Here is a 20,315-nt window from a genome sequence, read left to right as displayed (position 1 = left end):
AAGTCGTTTCTTCGGTGCCGGCAGTCCTTTCGGAAGTGGAAAATTTCTATGGCCGGTTATACGCATCGCATGCATCTCGACCTGATCCCGGAAATGAGGATTCTAGAGCCACATTAACGCGCCATTTCACCGAAGACCTGCCAGAAGTCAGCAGTGGCGAAATCGAGATCGCTCTGAGACAGCTCAAAAATGGAAAAGCCCCTGGCGAGGATGGCATTACAACAGAGCTATTAAAAGCAGGAGGAAAGCCCGTACTGGGGGAGCTCCAGAAGCTTTTTAATGCCGTCCTGTTTGAAGGGAGAACTCCAGAGGCGTGGAGTAGGAGTGTTGTCGTCCTGTTCTTCAAAAAGGAGACAAAACCCAGTTGAAGAACTATCGACCCATTTCCCTAAGCCACGTATATAAGCTGTTCTCAAGAGTGATCACGAACCGACTTGCGCGAAGACTCGACGAATTCCAACCACCGGAGCAGGCTGGGTTTCGGAGCGGATACGGCACCATAGACCACATCCACACAGTGCGGCAGATTATACAGAAGACCGAAGAGTATAATCAGCCCCTGTGTCTAGCATTTGTGGACTATGAGAAGGCCTTTGACTCGGTTGAAATCTGGTCTGTTCTGGAGTCCCTGCAGCGTTGTCAAGTAGATTGGCGATACATCCAAGTGATGAGATGTCTCTACGAAGCCGCTACAATGTCCGTCCAAGTACAAAATCAGCAAACTAGGCCCATACCGTTGCATCGAGGAGTGAGACAAGGGGATGTTATTTCCCGAAACTGTTCACTAATGCAATGGAGGATATGTTCAAGACGCTGAATTGGAATGGACGTGGCATCAACATCAATGGCGAACACATCTCTCACTTGCGATTTGCTGACGATATCGTCATCATGGCAGAAACGCTGCAGGACCTACAACAAATGCTGAACGACCTGGCTGAATCTTCTCTACGCATCGGCCTACGGATGAACTTGGACAAAACCAAGGTCATGTTCAATGAACATGTTCTACCGGAACCGATTGCGATACACGGCGCCGTTCTCGAAGTTGTTCGGAAATATGTATACCTCGGGCAGACATTGCAGTTAGGTAGAAACAACTTTGAGGACGAGGTGAATAGGAGAATTCAGTTGGGTTGGGCTGCATTTGGGAAGCTACGTCGAGTCCTAACATCGTCGATCCCACAGTGCCTAAAGACGAAAGTCTTCAATCAGTGCGTCCTACCTGTCATGACTTACGGAGCCGAAACGTGGACACTGACGATACGGCTGGTCCACAAGTTTAAAGTCGCTCAGCGGGCTATGGAAAGGGCTATGCTTGGCATTTCTCTGAGGGATCGCATCAGAAATGAGGTAATCCGTCAGAGAACCAAGGTCATCGACATAGCCCACCGAATCAGCAAGCTGAAGTGGCAGTGGGCTGGCCATATTAGCCGAAGAACCGATAACCGTTGGGGTAAACGAGTTCTAGAGTGGAGACCACGACTCGGCAAGCGTAGTGTAGGACGTCCTCAGGCACGGTGGAGTGATGACTTGCGCAAGACGGCTGGCAGGAGCTGGATGCGAGTAGCCGAAAATCGATCTCAGTGGCGTGCACTTGGAGAGGCCTATGTCCAGCAGTGGACTGCGATAGGCTGATGATGATGATGAAATGTTTGATCAACATGAACTAGAAGCGATATGTCATATTTGTTGTATTACTAAAATACAAAAGGTAACAACCACTAGTCAGTATTTTCGTACAAACAAAATAGTTGGAATATTTGGTTTACGACTGTAACCCGATAGGATCCAATCCAATGTAATAGCTAGTTTTTATTTTTCCGTTTTAGAATAAAAAGCTTTTTATTTATTGTTGGGAATGCCTGCGATGTTACGTATTTTGTTGCCAGCATTGCATATTTGCAATTCTGTGTATAGTATATTTCTCGTTTTCCTGTTATTTATTATGTGTTAAATTATTATTGAACATCTTTTTTACCGATACAAAATATTTATATGCTTTAGACCTTCAGGCATTGATTTAAAGTAATTACGTTATAATAAAGAAATCTCATTATTAAATAAAAAGCGGATTGTAAACAACGCTCTATATGTACAGTATGGCACCCATAAGAATTTAAAAATACACTTAACAACTTGTTACATGTTTTACGTTTTCCCACCCGGCTAGGTTATATATACAACACGGAAAAATGGAGAAACATGAAGAAAAAAAAAACAAAGAAAAAACGATCTCGAAAATACCGTAGCGTAACAAAATAGATAAATACGTAATGTTTATGAGATTATAAGGCGTATAAGTGATAACGTTCCTGGGAATATAGTAGGTAAGTGTAATAAAAACGAGCGGTTCTCAACACCGGCAGGGGAAAATTGTACACAGATGGCAAGAATGCGTTGAAATTGTGTAAAATACCACTGAATTTTCTAAGGACAATTATTATTATGATAAGGAAGGAGTATTTATGGTGATAGGGATTTTCTACGATACGCTCTTGCAAACTAAGCTGTCTGTGGCACAGTGCTTCTACTAATATCTTAGGTATGAACCTACATGTAGGTGGGTATATCTTTCAGTTCCTATCTTATTAATGGCACAGATATCTAATAAACACATAGAAACCTTACATATTAAAACTGTCATCAGAATTACCCAGCGTAGATATAAGTTCACATACACACGAAGCCAAATAAACGGAGCCAGTCTTAATATCCGTCTTATTACATTCCAGCATTTCGTCCGTCTCTGATAAGTCAGAAATGAATCCAATACCATTTAGCGAATGTTCTCAAGTCTTGGACAATTGAACAAACTTGTGATGCACTCAAGCGGGATTGCAACCGATTTGTTTGTGTCTAGCCTGTCTTTTTGCTCTCTCGCTAAACAAAGTCGTTGAACTAGGGAAAAAGGAAATTAATTGCTCTGCCGTTTGGTTTGCACGTTTTTGCGTTGGTGTTATTTTTATTGCAATTAAGTGTAACTCTTGTTTAAAGATACGTAATCTATTCTTTCAGTTTAAAATTATAGTCTGTTACATTTAAGCAGTGTTTCTTCACATATTCGCAACTAGCCGTTTTTCCGTAGTTTCCCAAGCGCCCCGTAGGAAGGCCTGTACCGGGATAAAGATGACATATGTTACTCAGAAAATTGGAAAGCTCCACGCTTTCCAATTGTGAAATAATTTTTCAATAGTTTCCCAGCCCTTAACGAATAAACAAAAAATGATTCCTCTTTATCATATTAGTATAGATTGAGTGTGTTTTCAATAAGCATACTTTAGCGTATATTTAGTTTATGTCAATTAAATGCTGAATATTTTGCGTTTTAAGCTCGCCACAAATAATTCCGATGACCATCAAGCCATGACAGAAATAAATGAAGCGAACATTTTTGTGGACCGTTGCGATTCAGTATCGGCACATTATTGGTCGCTCTGCTCAATAAATATATCTATTATAAGCTTGATATGAGCTGGTCCAACTATATTTAGATTTTAGATGCATTCGCTGGATGACTGATCGATTTTAAAGCGCTCAGTGATATCATGTTGTATGTTAGCTCATCGTTTTGCGTTCAGGATTTTCCGATAGCTAAAAACAATAAGTACCCATGAGTATATTTTCTTTTAGATACATTTTGTATGATATTATGTATTGTAAAAAAGCATTTATTTATTTCTCCGTATTTAACATAATTTGAAACCAATACAAAATTTTAATTCCTTAAAAAGGATGAATAAGAGAATTTAACGTGAAATAATCATTTGGCAATTATAATTTTCCTATAATTTCTATGTTATGAATTGCACTGACTTCACCTAAATTGCCGTGGAAAAACATGACGCTTTTAAAATAATAAAACATAAAGAAACCCAATAAACTAAACTTCCGTACATTAAAACCACTATGTCGTACAAGTCTCCTCTCAAATACGTGCACCCACATTTTATATGAACGTAAAAGGAAATAGTTTCCGAGACGATCCAACATGGCCGCTTAATTCTTCTAGGATGTTCTAGAATCATTGTTATGACGAACTTGTACAAAGAAGCTTTGTATGTAGCACATGTGTCTGGTACTGACGTATATAGAAATATACATAGTTATGTCTAATAGATACCTACGTCATTGAGTACCTGAACTGAGTACCTGTGACCAGACCTCATCTATATTATATTATTAATATTATAAAGAGGAAAACTTTGTTTGTTTGGTTGTAATGGATAAACTCAAAAACTACTGGACCGATTTTAAATATTCTTTCACCATTAGAAAGCTATTATCTGCGAGTAACATATGCTATATTTTATCCCGGTGCGGCCAGTAGCTACCACGGGACGCGGGTGAAACCGCGGGAAAACGGTTAGTTTATCATATTCTTCAACATACCTATAATAGCATCTGCGTTCTAAGATTGCCTCAAGCTTGGTACTTTGTGCAGGTTTTATGAAATAGGTACAGCAATTTGAAAATCCATAACATTTTCTTTGATTTTGGTACTATGAACTATGAACTCAGATAACCATCCACACTAAAGTAAGTACCTATCATAAGCTCTAAATTATTCACGTTCAACTTAATCTAAGCTTCAAGTTATGGAAGGTGAAATAGTTGCGCCACACGACGAATAGTTCTCCAAGTATCGTGATTAGTTGATATAGTGTTATGCCTTGTATGACATGATACTAGACGTGGCTCGTGGTTTCACGAATTAGTGGAATAGTTAGTGTTCATGCTCAGTCTAAAATTCTTTTGAAAGTTATTCCTACAGCTTATAATAATCCATCCTCAATAAATGAGCGTAATTCTTCACTTTAATTATTGTTTTATAGAAAAAGCTATAAAGTCTATTTCTACTAAACTAATTTAAAAATGAATATGAAGAAATAAGTCATCCTCAGTTTACTTGCTGCAGAGGGAGGCAGTGTGAGAGATGATTGTAAATAATCATTAAACAATACCTATATGTAAATTGGGTTGGGCACTGATGACATGAATCCTTATCTCCCATCCTTTTACAATAAACGAAGGCCAACGCGCTGCAATAAAAAAATGCAAATCATGCCAAAATCCCCGCTGAAAATTTTAGAAATAAAATCCAAAAATTGTCTTACGAAAATCATATTAATATCATGAAAAATTGACGAAGGTTCTTTTAAAATGCAAGCAAGCATTACTTAGCGGATCCAGTAATATTTAAAACCTTCTAAAATGCCTTTGGTACATGATTTTGATTCCATTACTTTCCATTGTTTCACAAACTCAATTACGAAGGGTTTATCAAACGAAATGGGGAGTCGTCAAATGGTTGGGCAGCCATTTTGGAAACCTATTATTGTTTTTGGTTAGAAAGAGTTACTTTATGTTCTGTTGGTTTGAATTCTCGTGGGTCTATTGGGTGCAAAGGCGATGTCTAATCGGTCACACAAATGTATTTATGGTAAAAAATTCCACTCCAACACAATTAAACAATTGTGTACAAGTAAAATGTCTGTCGGTCTTTCTGGACTTTTGTGGTGATGACAAAAGATCAACACATATTGATATAATAATTAAGCCAAGGCAGTTGGCCTCACTAGTTACTATTTCGTTAATAGACTCAAATTAAACCGTAAATTTTTTAAAGGTCTACATAAAACATTAACCAAACTAAACATTACCAAATACTTCAAAAATCCTCAAGAAAGCAATATTTAAAAATCACTTTGTTATTCAGAAATCTCGTGACACCGACCGGCTGTCCACCGAAGCAGAAAAAGCCATCATCTCCCCACGACGCCAGCAAATAGGGCTGAATTGAAAATAATCTTCTTTTCCCCTTTTTTTTCTTTTTTGTCAAATTAACAGGTATTGAGGCTCGTGATGTTTCTATTGAAAGCTTTGGGATGCTAAAATACAGTTTGTTGGATTAACTGCAGGTTGCAAAAAAGGTTTTTATAAAGGAGCCTCTTACATTTTACGGAATAATATGGCTATCGCATATCTTACGGATAACTTTTCACATGGTTCTTATGGTTATTTACAAAGTGATATTTTATATGCACATAAAAATAACTCCTAACTAGCTTAGAACTATCAAATCGCGTAATTTCGTACAGTACTACATTTCGTAAGTAAGTATAACTCGAAACAAAACAACAACGACGTTTCACCCTTTATTACGAAACCCTAAAAGAATCCTGTTCGATGCACGAAAAAGGTTTCTCTCTCTGCTCATAATTAGATTAACATAAATTACGCCAATATACTGTTAAAGCGAATTCGTCGGATACGGTTTCAACGGTCAGCCAATTATTTTTCCAATTATCATCGCAAAATGACCAATAACAAGGCTTCGGTACAACGCCGCAGATATGCGATTATTTTCACGTAGGTACGTTATTTTCAGCGGTTAACATCAGCCACTTCACCACGGTCCCGCATTTCTGCATGGTTTTAATATTTCTGCGGAATTTTGTATTGAGAAAACTTATTGAACGATAATTTGATTCTGAAATGTTAAAAACACTAAGAAAATGTTTCAATTTATAAAGGTATTCGTGATACACAATACTTGACAAAATATTCTGTAATGCCATCACAATGCAATTACTGCAGATATCTCAAAAAAAAAGAAGGCCCTAAAACACTCATATACAGGTATTATGTATGTTGATACTTCTGACACAAGATACTTAGTCATTCTCAACCACAAACGAAAATTCTATCAAAAACCAAATAAAAAACTATCTCAAGATCCATCAAAGTATCCTAACAGACTAATCTTCTAAACTTAGTTGCACTTTTTTAGCTCCGATGCACGTCTTAAGGCTCCTTACTTCCCCTTCGCTCCGTCTTCAAACTTGTAAAAACCGGTTGCAACCAGAAATCCTAATTTTACGAGAGACAGTCACATAAAAGTAAAGAGTCTACACTCGGGTCCTTTTAAGCTGATATTAAAAATCTAGTTCTTTTAGCATCTGAAAAGGCTGGGACATGAAAAAGATAGTTGAAAAAACTATTTGAAAGACGGATTTTGAAATTTTATATGTGCAATTTATTTTTTTAATTTTTGTCCTGCTTGAAAAGTTTTTGACCACATTAGGGTACATTTTATACTGGTTAAAATTGAGTTGATTGTTGTTCGGAATACTTTCACTGTGTTAATATATAACTTTATATGTATTACTTACATATTGGAAAACCTTAAGTTTTTTAATTGTGTTATTAGCTACGAAATTGTGAAATCTTAAAAACAGCTTTTATTCCTAAACTTAGCTTCTGGATCCACTTAGCTTTCCAAGATAATTCAGCGCTAGGTCCCCAACTTAGCTCGGATGAACGTACCAGAAAACAATCGCACAGGTCAACGACCCCGACATTAGGGTAAGCCAACACAGGATAGTGATCGAGTTGGATCTTGGATTTAGAACTCTCAACTGTTTTGTTTTGATTTTCGTAAGCGAGTTCGCTTGTTCATTTACTTGATTGATGAAGGAACTGAAATGACTTTCGTAAAGTGATAACTCATTTTGGGAGTGTTTCTTTCTTTCTATTTTTCAAACAATGGCAGTCTATCTTTACCTACTAATATTATAAATGCAAAAGTAAGTCTGCGCAAAACTATGTACTAAAACGATTTATATTAAATTTTGTACAGATGTAATATAAAGACCAGAACAGACATAGGCTTCATTTGTATACGGCTATAGGAAAAAGTGCTCTCGGCAAAAGGGTGAAACCGTAGGATGATAGTTTAAAAAGTTTTCTATGTACCTATAATACCAATGTCCGAGGTAAGAATTGACCAGCACTCCCATACAGTGCCAGCAATACGATATTAGGTATATTTTCCGAGCGTTTCTTGCGATGCGTCCGTTTCCGATTTCCAATCACAGTCGTAAATTGCTGTTACGACCTCGTAAGGAGGATAAAACACCTTTTTCTAGAAGAAAACTTCTAGCTTTGTACCCTTAAAACGAGTGCTACAAAGTTCTCAAAGTTAATTTTAACATGTTTCTTTACAGTTTCCAATAACTATGTTTCTTTAAACGCTTAAGTATTTTCTGTTTCTATTGTTCATTAACCAACGGGCCAATTAATTTACATAATTCCCTAACTACTAAACCTTTTTTTGTCTCTATTTACTAAAGAAACGCTTTTGAATTCCATAGAAAGAACATAATTGGGACTGCGAACTTGCTATAACGTAATGAACTAATATGCACCACGTAAAAGTCTGCAACGATTACAAAAAAAATCTTCGACAGACAGCCTGCATAATCCTGAGCTACAATCTATATGCAAACATCGCAGATGACGCCATTTTGATGCGGTGACGTCACTGACATCAAAAAGATGTGCCTTGCGTCAAACGCATCGAACCTCCAATGAGTTGAGCGGAAAATATAACGCTCCTAACGCTCCCACCGCTCCGAGCGCTCCCAGTGCTCAGCGCCAGCTTTGCATGCAAATGCTAGGTTAAAATGGAAATAGATGCGCACAGCCCGCAGCACGACTGAGTTTGTAGTCACAGGGCTCTTCTGCACTATCTGTAGATATTCAATAAGGTTGTGGGTGTAGGGATGTCGAGTATAGCTAGGTTTGGTAGAATAGAAATTGTTTAACTATTTAATTATAACAATTTCATACAGGTGCTTTTGACATTTCACAAGTCTGCGCAAAGGTAGATAAACTTCATTGTAAAGGACATTGGGCTTATCTATTTCTAATTTAGAACATTCCTATGTTTAAATTATTGAAGTGTTTCTGAGCTTAACTAATTAAACACTACTGAAAAATAATCATTACAAAAAATAATGTACACAGTACCTAATATTGTAATATTTTCTGGACCTAGACAGAAATGATCCCATAATCCTCTTTAGAGAAAAATGTTATTTTAATTCGTTTTCTTTGTCCTATCCAAACAAAATATACATTAGAAAATTCTGTACTTTCAGAAACAACATACATACGTACAGAAAAATCGAATTACTTCAAATCATTCGTCTACACTGACAAATGCGTATTGACGAGCACCCCCTATATTTTGTAACCCACCGCCAAATCTTTGGAGCGGGTTACAAATCGTTTTTCTAGTAACCTACTTGGATTGTGACCTACATGCTCATGGAACTAGTCAATTCTAGCATTTGTTTAGCTAACAGGAATGGAAATTGTGTTTAAACTGTATTTTATTTAAAGAATAGTCTTTAATTTTTTTTTTAATATCGGTCTTTGATAAATTGTAATAAATTGATGATTGTGCCAGTGACATGGATGTGCCTACTGTAAAAAGAAACATTTGTTTCAAGTAAATCTGATGAAGTTTTGCAGATTTCAAATTGAAAATTGTGTAATATATATGTACATGCGAGTATAATAAGTATCACACTAAGGTTCATTGACACCACAATTTGAGCCAAATTAAATAGTTTTGCCACGGGCATATATGTTCATAATAAGAAATACTTAATCTATTTCTATAGAATATAACACAGACCATACAGATATTTACGATGCGCAACTACGCCTGGAATGCTTTTTCTAAACTACTTTCAACACTTTAGGCCCAAATTACGGTCTGTTCTGGTTTTAACCGGATTTTACACGGATGTTATATTCGCGACTGAGAGTATTCGATGTATTTTGTTTGTGCCGCACGATGCGAACTTTTAGTTGGCTGTTCGTTTGATCGGGCTCATAAGTCAGTATGGAAATGAATGACCATTGTGTACAACGATCTGCAATCCAGTCGGTATCAGACCTTCTAAAGAGTTTGACGAGATTCACGATTACCATCGATAGAAACCCTAATAAATATCTTAATGTAAGAATTCAGAAGCAAAATTACTTCATCTTTACTTTTCAAGCATACCTTTCCAAAAATAAACCATTCCCTGCACAATTCTACATAATCTGTCAATCACACAAAGCCAAAGCATTTAATCTTTTGCTCTCGAATCAGACAATGTAGAAGCACAAAGAAAACCTCTTTGATTTACTTTTCTATCTGCCCCTGACATAAGGAACTTGATTAGCCTTTTCTATAAGAAGAACCCCGTTGAAGTACCTGTAGTACTTGAGATCCCATATGTACACGCTGCCCGCCCACGTCCGATAAATCGGTAACCGATTTTTTGTAGGAAAACAAGAAATAGAACACACTGATAGTAAAAGCATCGCACATATAGTTATCGGCATGAATCTTGAGCTCTGACCTACATCTGCGCAGAAGTGATTTATTATCAAAGAACCAATCCCGAGTGACGGCTATGACACGATGCACAGCGGGCCAATCACCGCTTTAGCCCGCCCCCGCGCCTCACTTCATACCACAAAAGGGACCCAATAAATTACTTCTGCGCAGGTGAAGGTCAGAGCTCAAGATTCGTGCCGACAACTATACTTATCTGTAAAAAAGTCGGTCAGAAAATCCTAGTCCGACAAAAAATCGGTCCGATTATTTATCTGTCCTACAAAAAGTCTGACATGACCCAAGTACATAGTTTAATTTGACATAAGCTGGCATGTAATTGAAATCCACATTGGGGACAATCGGCTAATTGGACGTAGGACTGCACGGCCCACCGCGGCTTACGACCAGCCGTGATTAGCCCAAATTGCTATAGATTGAGGTTTGCGGTCCCTTTGTAAATTTTAGTTAACGATGGCATTTGGGGGTTAACTATTGAGTTTTGTTTGAAACGGATGTTATTCGTGTCATTTGACGGTTATGGTGTATTTGGAATTAATATTGGTCGATGTATTTTGTGTGTAACGGTGGTGGCAGCCAGGGCGATGAACACAGAAGCTAGTCTGACATTTAACCCTAGCATCCGAGGGATTCTAGCGCTCTTTAATAATGCGTGCGTACATATATTGATTTATACGACATAAATATGTATGCCAACATATAACATAGCTCCGATATTTTCCGATATTTCCCAAACGGCTAGCAAGAGGCCTACATTTAGTTTAGGTATCCACTGAAATTTCACCAGTTGCCTTTAAGACCTATATCTGTAATAGTTGGTGAGCCTATAGACCTAAGTGGAACGCATATCGAGGCATTGGGTTTCCACAGAGAACCATTTGCAAAATGATAACAGTTTACCCTAGGTCAGGCACACTAAACACTAACCTAACCAATATAAATAAAAATGAGTTTGTAATGACGTATTTACATTATTTGGTATGATGCATTTTATATTTGGGTTCGTAAATAAATTCCTTGAAGAGCTTTGATTTAGGCTTTAAATTTTTTGGTATAACAATGCGAAAATAACGATGATGAGGCAAGCCTAATTAACCAAATTAATCATAATTAAGACAGCATAATCATGATGACATGAACAAAGTTAGAAACTATCTCGGAGTCAGAACTAGCAACTGTTTCCTCCGTCTGAAACAATCTAATTCCAAGTTTAATGAACTTAAGAGACGCCTCCCTTCATAATTATCAAGTAACAGGGTCTGACATGGGCAGCCGAGTAAATACTAACATAAGTTTAGGGAGCATCCTATGTCGTGACATTTAAATAGCTCGGTGGGTTGGTTAATAGAGGTACTTAAATAAGTTTAAGTAGGTATTGAATATCAAGTACCTATTTTCTTTGCGATATAATGTGGATTTTGTTCGTGACTTCAGGATACTCTCTCAGGATTTTCGATGCCAGGGAAAGTTCATAGAAAGTTCGTTGAGTATATTACGTGTTTGGAGACGGCTCCGAAATTAAAAGATAACAGACGCATCTGACAGATCTACAGCAATTAAATTCCATACACGAAAAAGTATTAAAAACATGGATAATCCCGTAGATTTTCCTTCTATTCCTTATACATTTTCCAACTTTTCTCTGACCAACCTCATCACAACTACTCGGAACACTTAAATACGACTATTCCCGAATACATTTAAAGTAAATTGGCTATACCTTTGTCTACATGAATGACAAAACAGGCTAATATCGCAATCGAAAATCGTGACCAATCCTTAGAACTGATAAGGGTGTAATCCAAAACGAGAAGGGACAATTAATCAGGACAAAATGTCAATCATGACCCCGACCTGAGGCAATGGGTTTCGTTAAATTGGGGTCTTACCTTAATGGGAAATGCATTTCCACTTCAGTTGATCTTCATTTAAACACAATCTTTACAAAAAATATTCATATTTATTCATTACGTCGAACAGATTTTAAGGTCCACCTTTCTTCAAGATGTTTTCTTTCACCTTTACTCAGTCATTCGTATCCAAGATACAATATATGGAAGCATACTTAGAAAAGTTACTTTGGCACTTTCCTGACCTGGAATCGAAATAGCAACCCGTACTTCTGAGGCTGTTTTACCCACTAGGCCACCACGACGTGGAATACTTTTTCCCTTAATTGTAAGTTACTACGCAAATAAACATTACTGCTACGTGTGATTTATCAAATAATTAGCTGTTGTAAATCTGTGCAGTTAAACTTAATTACTCGCGCGATAAATTTGACCGCGGTCACGGTAGCCGCATAAATACGTTAAGTGTCATTACCAGACCACATGCGATGCTTGTTAATGCTTTATTAACGTTAGTTAAAAAGTCCAGGTATTTCTTCATTTGTTTCATTAATGGGGTGGTTGGCACCTGTTCAGTATATGGTCTTAGTATACCTTCTTTCATTCATTGAAAGGTTTATCCGAGCGACACTACTCGAAACGTCAGATTTTAGACACTCGGAATGTGTTGCGCGTATAAGCGCAAGAAAAACGAGCGAAAAATCCGCGTTGTTAGTCCGCAATATGCTTTTCAAAGAAGCATCAAGTAAGGGCATGGTCATGTTCAGTACTTCTGCCCTGAACCACAATAGTTTATCACATGAAAAATGACTAGTCTACCTCTAAAAGGACAAAACGGTCAAACCGTTTAACAGTTTAACCTCAACCTCGTGTGACCACATCCCTATAACCGGAACGGTTCCGAGCGTACGTAATATCCGTTCACCATCAATAACCAGGGTCCATGTACCGGTATTTGTTCTGCAACCCTGATGGCTTCGGCGGAGATAAACGAATCACTTCGGGCGTTTCCGCCGCTCGGTTGGCAGCTGTCAGGCATTTGATGGCCATCTATCATAGCGATTGTTAAGAGCTGCGATTTGAGTAATCGGTGGTATGTGAGATTGATTAAAGAAGTATAAATGTAAACTGGCCGTTTAGGGGATAACAGGATACGATAGACGTAGCAAGCTATGTAAAAAATCATATTACTTATGTCCTACTTAATCAAAAGTCGATCAAATTATATAGTACTTGTTTATACCCGGTTTCTCCGAGTCCCTGGGGAACTACTTCCCTCGATAAGATAACAAGTAACCCTTACGCTATTCTGATATATTAGCTATATTTCTGCCTTCGCCAAGTTTTATCAGAATCCAGCCAGCAGTTTTGCATGCAATATATCGGGTGTGTCGTTCATAATCACATTAAATGAAATGCGTTAATATACTGGTTAATATATGTCGATTAACACAAAGATAAAAGAAAAATACGTAAAAATAAAAAAATGTTTTTTTCAAACAAAGTAAATGGAATAAAAATGTGCAAAAATTAGAACACCATATAAAAGTCATTCATTACAAACAACTGAAATTCTCCCTTGAAAACTGACAGCTGTCAACTGATCAAAACATACAATACTCCTAACTTTATCTCTGCTTTACACATGATGTTGTAAATTATAAAAACGAAAAATGACTCCTGTGGCCAAACCACTGAATGGATTAGGGTATTTTTTTTACAATTCGCCATAGAATATAATAAAGTATATGCGATATGATTTAATGTGATTGTGAACGACACACCCGATATACGTTTACTTTTTTTGAAGCACAACTATGGCTTCATCCAAAGAGAAAGATGTATCCAAAATCAAAATAATCCTACGTTCAGAAACACATATTCGATAATTCTTTTCATATACCCTACATTTCGCTACGTTCTACTCTTGTTCCTATTTTCCGAACGTGGAAACCTGTTAAATGTGAATAATCAGTATTCAATGGCAGCTAATTGCGTTCGTATTGAGCACTGGCAACTCACTATACATAGAATGAAACGAAAATCATTTAAACTACCTACATATGATTTTGAAACATATTTTTTTGTGAGCTGATCAAATCATCGTTCTATATCGATGAGCCTTGCTGTTGTATATGAAAAATATAATGATGTTGAAATACTAAAAATATATACGAGTACGCAAAAAAATATGCCACATACTTATAGATGCAGTAAGTGCATTGTTGCGATTATTGTTTTGTAGCTTCGAAGCTTTTTTTTATGAAACGCACGTTATTATTTTGTAGTTTTTCATAAAATGATTATTTGCTCATTAAATACACACCTACATATGTTTAAAATACATTCATATTTCGAAATACTCAAATGTTACTCAACTTTTAAGTTAAGTAGTATGCAAAAGATAGAATTATATTTCAGCGGCCATTCAAAGTGTCGTTTCAGTATTTGACCGTTAAGCACAGAACCAGACTCTAGGCTATTGACACCCCGTCTGACCTAACAATGACCTCAGCAGTAACGAGAGCAAAGAGTCGCAATAAATAAAATAACTAGGACTATTTGTTGCTAATGTGCCAATTTCTGGGTATGCCAATATCTCGTAAGGTTATCTTGAGTAGGATCTTGATTTTGATGAGGAAGTTCTGCTTTAAATTCATTTGTCTAATTTCCGAATAATAAGGGTCGGTGTAAGGTTTTCGCCTTGCTATAAAGAGCATAAATGTTGGTCATTATTTTTTGTTTTCAGTATTATTTACTAGCTTTCCTCGTGGTTTCACTCGCGTCCCAAGAGAACTAGTTCATCGCAAACGGATAAAAAACAATTTTATGCACTTCCTTTGCTCTAAATTATCGGTGTTACAAGCATTTACCTAAATCGGTTCAGTAGTTTTGCTGAAAGTACGACACACAGAATTTCTTTTGCAATGGTTTCCTTTAATTGCATAAATACCTAGGTAGGTTATAATTATACACTTCCAAAAAGCTATGCACAATAAAAAAGCTCGAAAATATTTCTGCAGATATCTATTTTCTTTTAGACGTATGCGTTGATAGCCACGCCTTTGCACAGTTCAATGGTGAATGCAGAACATTTCATAAAGGTATGTATCTATGTAGGTTTTCAGTTTCACTTTTTAGTTTGAACCAAGAAGACCTACACGATATTGGAGAAATTTTCATTTGTTAAGAAAAGGGCATGACACCAGGAAAGTAATTTGGATAGTGATTTTAACGTAGACTGCAAATAAAATTGACTAGGGTATTTAACCCTGTCCGAAAGATTTTGAGTAATGTAATAATGCTTTAGGATTTGGTAGGTATCTGAAACATGTTTAATTTCGTTTGCTAGGGAAATTTAGGACCATCATCACTCTTCATTAGCACCTTTTAATCGAAATTTCATGTTGCTATTTGGATACTATTATTTCGTGACTAATTCTCAATCATTAATATAACTAATGGATAATAATGGCTGGAATACAGTTTACTGTCAGATATTGGGAACTAGATTATTAATGACATTTATCAATATTATCGTGTTTCTAGTCCAATGGACATTTGTTTAGCAAAACTAAGGTAATAAAATAACGAAATAATCGCGTGTTCGTGACTAAAAAGCTCAATTATACCAGAACGGTTATAAAGTGCGAAATAAATAACATTAATGCTTGTGTTAACTCATAACAACAATATAATGTTTAACATATTTCGAATTACTAACTCTATAGCAGAGTAGAAGTTGCCAACGATTTTTTACGAGAGTATTTTACAGCTACAGACACGTAGCGGAATACGTACACATCTCTAGTACGTGTAAAGTGTATAGTCAAGATTCTTACAGCGAATTCTTTTCTTTTCATACCTGTAATAGCTCGTGAATAAAAATAGATAAACTTTATGATCTCGTAATGTCTACAAACAAGCGATCGTCTCATTTTTCGTACTTTACGACACCGGCTAAACATAAACTCGTGAATATAACAAGGTGTCACAACCTTGACATGAATCTCGCGGTGTTTTCACACAACTTCCACAATATTAATCGTTCGGAGCTCATACAAATAAATCTCACGGCCCGATACATTAATGAAATTCCTTCGACGCTATTTCGGTAATAAGCTGAACGATCGCGCGCCGTCAAGAAAAATCATAAGTCAGCTGCGAGTCACAATGACCAAAATACTGACAACGACTCAAGGTTGAGCGTTCGTATAAAATGGCCGTAAGCTCGACGGATGATTGAGATAAGTCGCCGTCAAAGTTTGAGGATGTACTCACTGTGTCGGCGACGTGTGCGGCGAGTGAGTCACTAGCACTAGCAGGCAACACTTCACTATCAGTGGGTCAACGCTGTACCAGAGCAGAGTTACTGGCGTGTAAAATTAGCGCGGCTGGGCAGTGCGCGGCACGCGTGCTCGCTGTTTCAGCGTCGGGCGGCTACTGGGGCGTCTGGCCGGCGCCCGCCCTGCCGCCGCCCGCCCCGCGCCTTATCACACGAATAAAATTTATTTAATGGATAACCGGCCCGACGATGGGATGCCCATTGAAATTTTCCCGTTTTACGACGATTATTAATGACTTAAATGGTGTTTGGCATATTGTTGCCGGCTCGTTGCACATTTACGATTATCGTAAACGTTTCATCATGAAGGAATTATTGATATTAAAATTTATTTGGGTTCTAAACTGAACTGGAAATGGGTCAGAGATATAGTATTGGAGCTTTTTGAAACGGAACTTGTTTTAGTTTGTTCAGTGTGAGCTGGTAGTCGGTTCGTCGGAGTGGTATCGACTGAAGGCGTTCGTTGGCATTCCTCGGCGCGTGTGGCGCCGGGTTCCGGGTTCGACGGCGCCGCATCGCAACATGCCAATGTTATTTCATCAATAAAAATGTATGCAATAACACGTTCCCGTCTAATTGAGTTACATATTTTGATATAACGTCAACAAATCTCGTGAACACTTTGATGCGTTTATTTTCATAAATTTACGAACACTCAAAATTTTATCTTGCACTGCAATGCAACTCTGATTTTATAATATAATATAGGTACTCAACATATAACAGACCTATGTGACTTAAATAATAGATAAAGTTACCAAAGACATTTGCAGAGTACTCCAGAGCAGAGTAAACATAAAACCATTGTTTATTTACAAAATTCCTTCAATTCTTTATGCATAATTTGTATTCGAACATTCAAGTGAACTTAACTCGGCATATTAAGAAAGCTTCACATACAAGCCACTCTTCGTTTCTTTGAAGTCGGTTCATGGGTTGTCACTGATCGAGAACTCGGTCCTTTGAAGAATTCTCGGGTTCTCAGAAGCAGTCGTTTGTAACGCTTGATAGCACACTGATTGCTCTTTATAAGTCAATTAAGTATTATTATTGATAAGATGATTACTTGGCAAGTTTTAATAGAAAATTAAATACTTGATTCATTGCGTTTAGTAGGTTTATAACAAGGTGTATGAAAACTTGCCAAGTAACATCATTAAAAAGTAACTATTTTTAACTGAGGTATGTGTATGGAACTTGGTACTTATTCAGATCTCACTTCTTTTATAGGCGAAGCATTCCCATATTATCGAACTTGGCAGTCTTTCACATTTTTGTTTTGGGTGGGATAGATTTCACAATACATAATGTATACCCTTTACACCTGTATTTTCTTCAGCATCAAGTATAAATTCAAACTCCTGTTTTCATTTTTCAATCCAAAGGTTACAAATACAGGCTTTGAGCTTCGATTTTCCACATGGAAAAACCCAATAACTCGTTGCCGTTTAGAAAATCGAGCTGACAGCTCAGCAGTCTTAAATCCCAAGAACTATTTAACTTTTGACTTATAAATGGCCATTTCTCAAAAGAAAATCTGACACAATAAGGCAAAAAGTGAACCAGGTCAATTTAAATCGCAAATTACATTCGAATGTACGCTCAGTCTGAAAGTTCTGAAGTCTGAAAACTTCTGACGATATCTTGATGACTTTAGAGTAGTTGTAGAGTAGTCTGAAGGAGCCGTTAATGGGGGGTACCAGTATACAAATCAAGTTACACGCTAGTCATGTTTGAAACTGGAACTTTGGAAAACGGGGGACGTGACTACACGTTTTACGTTTAATATTTCATTTATCCTTACGAACATATCTAGTAGGTAATATGGAAGTAACACTCTCTGAAAAAGAACTTACTAAACCGATTTAAATTAAAAGGACTAGGACACCACCGGGAGCGTACTTACCCTAGAGGCTGGCAATATTGCCACGTTGGATGTCAATAGAATTTGGTATCCATGTACGGGAAGTCCTTTCCTTGAAATGAAACAGACAACATCCAACATTCAATCAATTAGTTTCAAATCCAAATTTGAAAGAATCCATCATCATCATCATCATCTCAGCCACAGGACGTCCACTTCTGAACATAGGCCTCCCCCTTCGATCTCCACAGATACTTGTTGGAGGCGACCTGCATGAAAGAATCCAATACAAAGATTTTTGAAACACGTCTCAATCGTCCGTTTAACTTTTTGTTACTTAAAACACCGCTAGTATTTAATCAGTTTTAATAACGTTGGAACTTACCAAGTTTGTGTATGAACACACTAAGTTACAAGTAAGTTACAAGGTTACTAGGCAACATGAGATGCAAATGGCTCTTTAGTACATTCCGTGGGTAGTAATTGGCACTTTCGTAGAAGTTGTAAGTGCGTTTGCAAGCGTTGACTTTGGTATGACTACACATTTGACCTATACTTAGCGATATAAGACAGGCTAATTCTTAGTAAGCTTAGATAAAATTGCTGAAATTATTTTATAACATATAATGTCTGGACATATAATATAATATCTGGACACATTTTTCACACACGGTCGGTTAGCCCCATGGTAAGTTATTAATTAACTTGTGTTATGGGTGCTAACACAACTGATAAGCTACATATAGCTACATACATATTGATAAATGCATATTGTAACACCCAGACCACGGCCAACAAACATGCTCATCACACACATGTCGACCGAACCGGGAATCGAACCCGGGACCTCAGGTTCGGCAGTCCGGCATGGTGACCATTGCGCCATCGAGGTCGAAAACAATTACGGGTAACTTTTTGACAATATGGTTTAATTATGAATAGAATAGAAATCGTTTATTTGCAAAGATCCATCAATAATTTCTAAAGCTGTTTTTGCACGACTTTTTAAGTACCTAAATCGAATAAAATCCTCTTTACCTATACCTGTGATCAAATACATATTTTGGTCTCTCTCTCCCATATTCTTCCATATTACTATCAAGAATAACACCAGCAAATAAATTATTTATTTAATTCCCAACAAAGAAAACTAAACATAACTACAGCAAAAAAAGATTTACCAAATAAGATTTGGACCACAGAACACTAAGGGCAGCCCACGTTAAAGTTGGTACCGCGTGGGTGTGTCAAAGGACCACTGTTGTGTATTGTTATATACAGACGTGCTAATGACCGATGTTAACATGATGCTCACAATTAGTTGGGTGGAGGTGATGATTACGAAGTGTTTAGGATTTTGTGACATAAAAGTTTTCATTAAATAAAATAATTAAACATTTGTATAGTCCTGCTATTGTAGTGATTGTGTTAAGAAAAAATATTTACAGTAGCTGTCTGCACTTAGTGGCTTATGTAGTTCCTTTTGATAATATTAAATTTGACTTTATAGTGGATCACGGGCCATATTAACGTGGATACTCTGTTAAAAGCCTCTATGGAGAAATAAGCATGATTATGGTGTTAAAAATATACTTCACGTAAACAGAGACTACAAATCACTGATTTGTTACCTACTATTCGATACACAAATATCGGAAAAAACACATCAAACAACTATCAATGTACGTAAGATGTATAACCAATACAAATAACATTATATACATGCACGCTACACAAAAGTAACCTAATTTTTTTCTGTCACAATAAAGCATCGCATGCGTGGGTACTGTAAAGCTTTTGTCACATTGAAAGCGGGTGAAGAAATAGGGAGATTCTCCAGACGTGGCTTCGTTTTCTTCTAGTCTGAAAAAGAAAAGCTTTCAATAAGTAAAGATTACAAGTGGGTAGGTTGCTACCAAATTAAGTAAACCACTATAATCTACAGAGCGAAAATACTTTAACAATACAGAGCCGACTTTAAGTAGATCTTTAAAACATTTTGAATTGAAAACCAAATTTTCAAAAATAGCCAAATAAGTAGTACCTAGTATGTAA

At 37.0% G+C, this 20,315-nt stretch overlaps 1 protein-coding gene across 2 annotated transcripts in view; it reads right to left on the bottom strand.

The window, feature by feature from the left end:
• Ptp36e (Protein tyrosine phosphatase 36E) overlaps window positions 1-16,492 on the bottom strand; it is a 160,857-nt gene extending 144,365 nt beyond the window's left edge. For both annotated transcript variants that reach the window (XM_064037990.1, XM_064037991.1), the window contains exon 1: window positions 16,333-16,492. The gene's annotated coding sequence lies outside the window, so the exon portion shown is untranslated. The remainder of the gene's footprint in view (window positions 1-16,332) is intronic.
• Window positions 16,493-20,315: the final 3,823 nt, after the last annotated feature.

The sequence above is a fragment of the Helicoverpa armigera genome, chromosome 15 (genome assembly GCF_030705265.1).
Source record: "Helicoverpa armigera isolate CAAS_96S chromosome 15, ASM3070526v1, whole genome shotgun sequence".
NCBI classification, from domain to species: Eukaryota; Metazoa; Arthropoda; class Insecta; order Lepidoptera; family Noctuidae; genus Helicoverpa; species Helicoverpa armigera.
The sequence above is the reverse complement of the archived record's forward strand: the minus strand, read 5'-3'. Positions and strand labels throughout refer to the sequence as shown.